The sequence below is a fragment of the Columba livia genome, chromosome 2 (genome assembly GCF_036013475.1).
Source record: "Columba livia isolate bColLiv1 breed racing homer chromosome 2, bColLiv1.pat.W.v2, whole genome shotgun sequence".
Lineage (NCBI taxonomy): Eukaryota > Metazoa > Chordata > Aves > Columbiformes > Columbidae > Columba > Columba livia.
Genome location: NC_088603.1, coordinates 135612637 through 135621539, shown reverse-complemented (window position 1 = coordinate 135621539; position 8903 = coordinate 135612637). Strand labels below are relative to the sequence as shown.

The following is an 8903-nucleotide window of genomic DNA, read 5'->3' as shown; positions in this document are numbered from 1 at the left end:
GTATGCAGCCTTCCTCTGTTCGGGAGGCGGGCCAGAGACATATTACTTCTGTTCCCGAAAGATGATGCGGGATGCCAGCGCCCTTCGGAGCGGTGATTTGTGCGTTTCCGGGTGTGTGTTCATTGCTCAGGTGCAGTGAGAGTAGAGTTACCTCTTGCACTGGCTTGTCTCCTCTGTGCCTGTCCTAGGAAGATTTTTCAGGATAGCGGCGTTTAAAAAAGGTAATTTCGAAATTTCCGGGAAGTACAAGTTCACCCTTGCCCTGGCTCAGAGAGAGCCGCCCGATCAGCTTATGTGTTTGTGACAGCTTTACATGAGTGTTACGCAGGAAGGTTTTGCAAAGCCTGTTCACCAAGTCAAGTTCTTGTAGACCAACAAAGTGCTTTAATATAAAGTTAGAAGTCCGTAGCTTTCCACAATGGGTGGCGGTTCTGCAGGATGAAATGGAGGTACATAGAGCAAACCCCTCACCTTTCCATGTGTGTGGATCTTAGGCTAAACTTTTGTGGCTTTTCACCTCTTCTCTTTTCTCCTAGTAATAGATAAGAACCAGAAAATGAGGGAAAGGAGTTAAGTTTTCAGACCATGATATTGTGCAATATTTCGCAGCGTGCATTTTGAAGCCTGGAAGTTATTTTTCAGTTCTGTCTTGGTCCTAGTACTAGATAGCTTTGCTATGTTTTTCCAGTTTTCTTCTATCTTAGATGCTTTATATCCTCTAAATGCTGCAGCATTACTAACATACTGAGCAGCCCTATAAAGCAAGTGCTGACTTACTCTATTTTCAGTTTTCATTTAGCCTGTATCTTTCAGACACACTAAGTGGTTTCTCAGAAATGTAATTGTGTTGCAATGTTTGCAATATGCTGGTTTTGGGTATCTGTTTATGCACACCCCTCTCTGTATTTACCATGTCATAGTACTATTTGTCATAGTATTTCAGCATTGATATGTAAGAAAGATTTTGTTTCCTAAATAATATGCAATGGATGCATACAGTGAACATGGACTACAAAATCACTGTGTAAATACATACTTATGGTTATTTCCCATTAAGATATTATGAATGCCATTATACTAAAAATTTTAGGATACTGTACAAAAAGTTATTTGTGCATCTTGTTGCCATGTGTTGTATTGATTTCATGTATATTGATAATTTTAAGTATGTTAACATGAAAAACAAGAAAATTATTGTGATTATAAAAAGTGGCAGTTTAGTAACAGTACCAGGAGAATTATGATACTTTTTATTTCACTAATTGTTTTGTTATAAAATGAAGAGAGGTTTTGTGGCTTAAAACCTTACATATTGTCTAAAGAGCCTGCTGTTTTGGTTAATGTCAGTGGGTTTTGGGCCACCCTAAGACCACCTTAGGTCAGTTTCTACCAGTTGAGTGGAAGCAACATTGACATTTTGATCACAGTAAAAGAATACAAGATGAGTAACAGAAAAAAGTAGTTGTTTGCTACTTTCTACAGATCTTTAGGAATTTTGTCAGAGTTTGAAAGCAAGCTTGCTGGTAAGGGGAAAGGGGATTTGATTTGAGCACTGCAGCTGTAGTGGTGAGCTGCGTATTTTTTTGTCACATCAAAGAAGTTCCAAAAAGATAAATTGGTGAACTGGAGTTCCCAAGATAAAATGGGGCTTCCAAGGGAAAAAAAAAAAAAAAAAAAAGAGTAGATCATTACTGCTTCTGGAAACTCCCATTTTTTCGTTAGTATCTTAAAAGGCATTCTCTCAAATGACATAAGTGACATCACAGCTGGCTTAAGGTTTTATTGTTGAAGTTATGTGGCATAATCTGAAGCTAAAATACAAAGTAATTTCAGTGCAAATTAAAGATTTAAAATATTCCTTTGAGAATGTGTTGAAACTGTTAGCTGTTGTAAAACTCAAATATGATGTGACATCGACTGAAGTGTTATATGTGGTGTTCTGATTTTTAGAGTAACTGTATCATTGATTTTAAATCATTGCTGTAATGGCATTCAGAAAAGCCAAATAACAGTATCTGTTGACTTTCTGTTTCCAACTCTAAGCTGGCTCATAGCCTCCTATCTGAGAGTTGTATTGCACTCGTGTGCTGTTGATTTTCTTTTTAATTGTTTTTAATAATTTTTGAGAAATGCCTTCATAACTATATTTCTCAGTCAGTATAAGACCTAACTTGCTTCAGCAGTTCATCACATGCAAAAAAATCTAAACTTTATTCTTTTCAGTGTTACTAATTTTTACTTGAAATCCCTTTAGTATCTCTAAATGTATGCAGCATCCCTTTATGTAATACATGGAAAGTAACCTGCAGGAAAAATCAATGGCAGATTTAAGGATAATCAGTGACTAAATGGTGAACTCTGGTTAGTTTTTGCAATTTCAGAACACCGAAGACTGAGAAAATAAGCTTTTTCATGTAAAACTCCATCTGTTTGTATGACCATGGTGGTGACACCTTAGACTTCATCTACAAAGTGCAGCTCCCCCATCAGTGAAGAATATGTGATGGACTTCCCAAAGGTGTGGTCATTACAAGAAGAGATGAGAGATGGAGACAATGTGTAGTGAAGCTACCTATGACAGTTCTAATTAGTGGGTTCCTGTCTGGTGACGTTAGTGGGATACAATGCTAATTTACAAGAAAGCTGAGCATATCTGTATCTCAAAGCATTGGCATTTTCCACCCTAACTTCTTGGAATCGCGTTGAGGAGTTAAATCTGTGGAAGTTCTAAAGCAGTGAGCAAGTATATTTTCTGAATAAATTAACTCAGTTATTTCTATCTGAATAATCCTGAGATAAAGAATACGGACCAGAAAGTCAGAATCTAGGTCCCAGATCCTGAGCACAGGATTGAGGAGGAAAAGTAAGTTTGTGTTTTCTTTCTGTTCCTGGGGCTGGCTGTCAGACCGTGTCAGAGCAGCTTTGCTTGTTATTGCAGAGGCCTTTAACAAAGCACAGACCCATTAACTGCTGACAACAGAGAAGATGCATACTATACTAATAAAAAGAACTGGTAGAATATCTGATAATCAAATTCTAATGTGTTATTTATTCATTAAACTTTTTTGAGACCTAATTAAGTCTACACTGTTTCTGACAGTGCTGCTGCTACATTTGAAGGAGTGGGCGATGTAATCTGTAATTTGTCCTATGTCCCGTTGTATCAGATGATAAATGACCTGGTACAGCAAGATGTGCCTTTCACATTGCTTGTTGTCTAATGGACATAAGAAGAGAAGTCTCAAAGAGAAGTTTCAAAGTCCCTTTTTGTGACTGTAGAAAGGGTCCTTATTCCCGTGGGCTTCCTAAAGCAGATCAGGCTTTGATAAAAAAACAGCTTTTGTTAAATACTGTTTCTAAATGATGGAAACAGTATTTAGACAATGTAGCAGATAAAGAGTTGCCTTTTGGTTTCATCTTTGAATTTTTAACTTGTGAGAATTCTGACATTGACCTTTTAATTCTTGTTAAGAAGTCTTTACTCAGACTCTTCCTTTCACATGGGACTCTTCTGAAAGTCCATGTTGATAATGAGATAAGCAAAGGTCCACAGCAAAGAGGATGGTTTTTTTGTGTATTATGTGGTTATATATATATGGTTTGATTAGTACTGTCATGAATGTAATTCTCTTTCTTGAATTTAAGAAATATTTGGCTAAACTAGTTTGGAAAGTGTGACAGATCTGTTGATGAGCTTCGTCTTCAAGTTGTGAAATCCGGGAGGGCAGCTATTGTGTGTTCAGTATATGACAATACAGACTTGTAAAATGCTTTTCACGCCTTGTGTGTCTGTATAAAAGATCAAATAAAATAACAACTAAAATTAAACACATTTTCGAGACTGAGGCGGTATTTGTTTTCCGACAATCTTCTCTGTGAGCACCATAGACTGGAAAGAGCTTTTAGATTTCTAATGTAAACAGATATTTACACAGATGCTCAGAAGAGGGTACAAAATACAGAAATGTCTTTGTTTTCTGTGCATCTGTGGAGCTCAAACACATTGTTTCCACCTGAAAATCAGCCCTCCAATGCATAGATGTGCATGCAAACCCTTTATATTTATGTATGTGTGTATAGAAATGCACACCACATGCATGTCTCTACTAACAGAAAGATTCATTTTTCTGAAGTAATTTGTTCCAGTCTTGTCCATCCATTGAGCAGAATTTTAGTGCCTTCATTCTTATGGACATGAATAATGAAATAAATTTGTGTAGTTTTTAAAATTCACCAGATTGATTGTGTTTCCACAACAGCATAAAAGTTGTACAGCTCTGTTTGTTGTCAAGGCAAGATGTTCAGATTTACAGAAGCTATGGTTTCATGATGCAATTTTAAAAACTTACTTAATCCTAGCTAAAGAGGGGTAATTTTCTCCCTAAATAAATCCAGTTCAATTTTTCATGGTTTCAAATACTTTCCTTTCAGTGCAGTTTCTCCTTGTATGCCAGTTTTTAGAAAGAATAAATTTCTATTTGTTCCCAGTTGTGAAAATGTAACTTATATTGCTGTTATGCCTCAGGTCTGGCCTTTTTGGTCCTTTGTTTTATAGATATATCCAGATTTAATGAAACAGCTGGAATTACACTGAAAATGAGAGACAACAGTCAAATGGTCCTCTCTGATGTCGGTAGTTGGAAGGCTATCAAAACCAGTGGACTGTATCAAACACTTAGGCTATGACTGTGTGTTGAGATCAAGGATGGATCTCAGTCTAGATGGGTCGCCAGCTGTGACCTATCTGGAAAAGAGCTGGGAAGAAGTCATCATATTAATCATATTCTTCCACCTCAGCTGCATCATCTTCTGGTGCTGTGCTTCCCATACAATGTGATGCAATATTTGGAGAGGACAGCTACCAATAGCTCCCACCAAACACTGGCACCAGAACTGTGATGGTCACCATCTGTCTGGCCTCATAAATTCAGCCTTATTTTGGCTCTGTCAGGGTCCTTCCTTGTTTTTTTTTCTTTTTGGACTACTATTTGTTTATTCTTTCTTCTTTTTGGTGATATTTAGAGGTATTTTGCAGGTAGTTTTTATGGCAGGTTTAAAAATGAGAGGCCCAGCAAAACGGAATTATTCTCTTGCCCACAGAAGTTGAGGATGATTGTATAGCAAAATGTCATATTTTTAACAAGGTAGTAAAAAAGCAAATGGTAAGCAATCGAAATCAAATAGCAAAAGTGGTTATGTTTTGTGAAGATTATTGAACACTTATTCAAGTCACTAATATAGTCACTAATATAGTTTTCTATGAATATATAATACCTAACATCCATTGTCAAGATTTATTGAATATGACTAACCTGAGGACAGGAAGATGCTAATCTTCAATACACTGATCTGTATGACCTAGATAAAACTATTTGCTTCATATTTACTATTTTTTTACTTCATATTTACTATTTACTTCATTTACTTACTTCATATGAAGTAATATGAAAACATGGCAATAGTCAGAACATGGACTTACATATTTAGCTGTTATATCTCCCATACAACTTTACTGTATTTTTACTGTTGGACTTAAACATGACAGACCCTGCTTCCTATTAAATATTCTGAAATATTTTGGGAAAATTTTTCTTCTAACTCTTGAGAGTCTCTGCATTTGATTTGTATATTTAGAGTTGTATAAAGGATCTTGTTTTAGAAAATGAGTCATTCAGTAATCACAATGCCTTGTGGTTTCCTTTTTTTTTTTTTTTTGGTGTGTGTGTGTTTGTTTTTTTTTTTGTTATTGTTTTGTATTTTTTTTTGTTTTTTTTTTTTCTTTTAAAAAGGAATATTTTGTACTATCTACATAGCAGGAATGAAGGAGTTTGGTAGTAACCTCTTCAATTGTGCTTGTTCTTATCAGCGAGAAACTGTTCCCAGCCCTTGTATTTTCTGAAACAAAACATCAGGTGTTTAGATTCTGACTGAGATCCTGTTTTGCCTGCTGCCACCCTGGCAATACAGTGATACACTTGCTCAGATCTGTTGATGGTGAGGGCTTCAAGGAGGAGCACCATGGAAACCAACACCCTTTACAATCACCCGTGTAGTCTCCTACCAGCTCTAATTAACCCTTCTTGTTAGCCTGTGCCACACACCAGCTGGGCTGTTCCTGAATATCTGAATTATTTTAGAAATTATTACCTATTGCTTTAGATGACTGTTTACACAGTTTTGTATTAAGAGATCTGCATGAAACTACTTGTACCCAGCTATTGCAACATGTGGACGCTACCCAGCTGACTGAATCAAGGGGCAGAGCTGCAAGGAGCTTTTCTGGCAGCTTGGAGGGAGGGAGCACTTTGGAGTACAATACTTCTGAGTCACCTGGGGTTTTGTTTCTGTCTTGTCCTCCAGCTGTGGGACATGAGCAATTTGATAATGCCAGTCGTCTTCCTAGCCACCTGCTTTGCATAAACCCAGTGAAGCTTTATGTGTGCAAGCAGGACAAAGACAAGAGCTCAGTAGAGAAGGAGGAAGGGAAAGAGGCGGACATTTTGATGGATTCTTCTTGGACACAGTAATACCGTGGTACTTTTCTGTATCTTCCTCAGCATGTACTGTCTTGGATTTTTTGGGGACACATGGAGCCTGGGTCTCTCAGTCATGAATCCATGCTAATAAATTAAACATGCGCTGGACCATTTCTTAGCAAGGAGGCCAGCGAGCATGTGTGACAACCTTGAAGCGCAACCCCCATCCTTAGCAGAACGAAGGACCTTGTTATGCCTTAAACGTCTGGATTTTGTTACTTTGGGAGGAAAAGATAGAGGACACCTCATCTTATCTTTCCCAGTTTTGTGGCCATAGAGGTAGACACCTTGTAAGATAAGGGCAATTAACAGTGTTGCTGTGAAAGGCCTCATGGCCTAATTGGGATGATAGAGATGAACCATCTGTCAGACAACCAACCACCAGAAGAAATCACGAACCAACAGCTACCCCTGACGGGCAAGACAACTCACTTCTGGTCAGTACTGTGAACTTCCCCCTAGTTTGAAGACCCCAGACCCATTTCCAGAAGAGTCTTCCTAATTAGCATGAAAAGCGAGCAGAGGGAGGGGACGAACTGCCCTCTCCTATCTCTCATGTAAATGAACTGGGTTATAAAACCACCTTATGTATGATACGGGTTGGCGGCGTGTGAATCTTCAACATGTCTCCTCCTCCAGAGGATGTACCTGTGGAGTGGTGATATCTTACTCTCTCTCTCTTTCTCTTTCCGATATCTTGGTTTTCCTCTTTTCTCTCTCTCTTCCTTTTTCTTAAACATATTAAAGTAATATCATTGGAAGTTCCACTGCTAAAGTCTTGTTAAGTTTTGCATTACAGTTACTAATTGTTGACAATCCACCATTTTTAGAAGGGCTTTTGCCATCAATGTATTGATAAGTTTTGTGTTATAACATACTTTTGCCAAATCACTAACCGCTGTAATTTGTATACCACCATGTGCTTTTAGTAAATTCAGAATTGGACCACTGGAGTGATTGTCTCTCATTCACTTTGCGTTGCCATGCAGAATTACCCGGAGTTAACTCACACCTGATCTCACCTGTCGAGTCAGGGCGCGTGTCATCTTCAGAGTTAACTCATCGCTCGTCCCATCTGTTGGAACGGGACAGCATGGCACAACTGTCATCCATCCAAAACAGAGAATCTGCATTAGAAATACTTGTTAAGAATAGTTACTGGCTCTAACTCCTGAAGCAGGAAGATTGTTTAGGAAAGGGGTATTTCTCATGAGCCAAAAGGTCTTATTCTAATACTCTTCTAACAGAACAATCTGGCAGAAGATTGAGTTCCAGGGCACAGGAACATTCACTGACACCTCTGAATTTACTAGTGCAGGTAATATAAGGTATTCAGTGATCTGCTATGTTCATTATCAGGCTATGTTTGTTTTTTAGGCTGGTGTATTTCCTGAAATACTTCAGCTTCCCCTTTCCCCTCCACTTCTATATTTTAATCTTTATTTTGATTATCAGTCTAAAATGCTGATGTTCTTGGTGTTTCCCATAAAATTATTTAATCTGAAAGCAAGCTGAAAAGTCATGTGGCAGATTTGATGCAAAGCACCGCCTAGAGTATAAGAAATCTCCCAGGTCTGTAATTAGTTATCAGAAGTATGCAGTCTACTGGAGCTCTGTCCTGAAGCTTGAATAGCGACAATTTTCTCCAAATAGCTGTCAAGCTATAACATTCATTACTTTGCTACAAGGCTGCAAGAAGAGGTTTAGGTAAGCAAATGGATGCATAGACCAGATGGTCAAGTGGCGGAAAGATTAAACATTTGCATTTGCTTTTTTGTGTTTTGTATTGACATTTTAATAAGGGTAAAAATTGGTATGTTTATTTGGCAACACCTATATGCCTTGAAATCAAATCAAGATGCAGCCTATCTGTAAGTGAAATGAGGAGCTAAGACTTGTAGGAACTGAACATACTTTGTACAGTACAGGAGTGAATTCTCAATAGAAGCAACAGTCCCAGTTTCCAGCTCCAGGTTTGAAACCCTTCAGGCTTGAACTAGGTTAAATCTTGCCCAAACTCTGTGATTCTGAACCATCTTTAATAGATACTCTTTAATTTAAAGAGACATCATTTTTCTTGTATAAAACTAATGGTTATGATGACACTTTTTTTTTTTTTTTAAAGTGAAATAAAGCCTCCCTACTGTTTGTTGACTACAGCATTCAACCCTGTTCACTGATAATCCAAACCTCAGTCATTTTGTTAGTAAGAGCAATTATTTTTTGTTCATGTAGGAGCAGGTAATTCCTGATGAACATTCTGATGAAAGTATATGACTTTTAACAACAGTACTTATGTCTTGAGGAATTTGTATTAAGCCAAACTGAATCAACTCTGTTAATCATTTCCTTTTTTTTTGGGCATAA

At 37.6% G+C, this 8903-nt stretch overlaps 1 long non-coding RNA gene across 1 annotated transcript in view; it reads left to right on the top strand.

Annotated features, from left to right (window-relative positions):
• The first annotated feature begins 55 nt into the window (after positions 1-55).
• Positions 56-8903, top strand: part of LOC135578667 (uncharacterized) — a 57181-nt gene continuing 48333 nt past the window's right edge. The window contains exon 1 of the long non-coding RNA XR_010470663.1: positions 56-221. This is a non-coding gene — a long non-coding RNA (uncharacterized LOC135578667). The remainder of the gene's footprint in view (positions 222-8903) is intronic.